Genomic DNA, 242 nt, shown 5'->3' with positions numbered 1-242 from the left:
TCCTCACTTTAAACACACACCCACAAAACCCACCACGAACGCAAGGTCTCGTACTGTAATTTACAGACAATAACAAAATAACAATATGAAAAAAATCCCAAAACCCTATCGGGCAGTGATAGCCGTGCGGTTAAGGCGTCTCGTTAACCTGTTAATATACGATAACCAAAGAGCAATCAAGCAAAATAATCACCAAATATGTAGAAAAGAGATATCCAAAGCCGTTGAGTGAGAGGCAGTGA

The sequence above is a fragment of the Penaeus monodon genome, chromosome 27 (assembly GCF_015228065.2).
Source record: "Penaeus monodon isolate SGIC_2016 chromosome 27, NSTDA_Pmon_1, whole genome shotgun sequence".
Classification (NCBI taxonomy): domain Eukaryota; kingdom Metazoa; phylum Arthropoda; class Malacostraca; order Decapoda; family Penaeidae; genus Penaeus; species Penaeus monodon.
The sequence above is the reverse complement of the archived record's forward strand: the minus strand, read 5'-3'. Positions refer to the sequence as shown.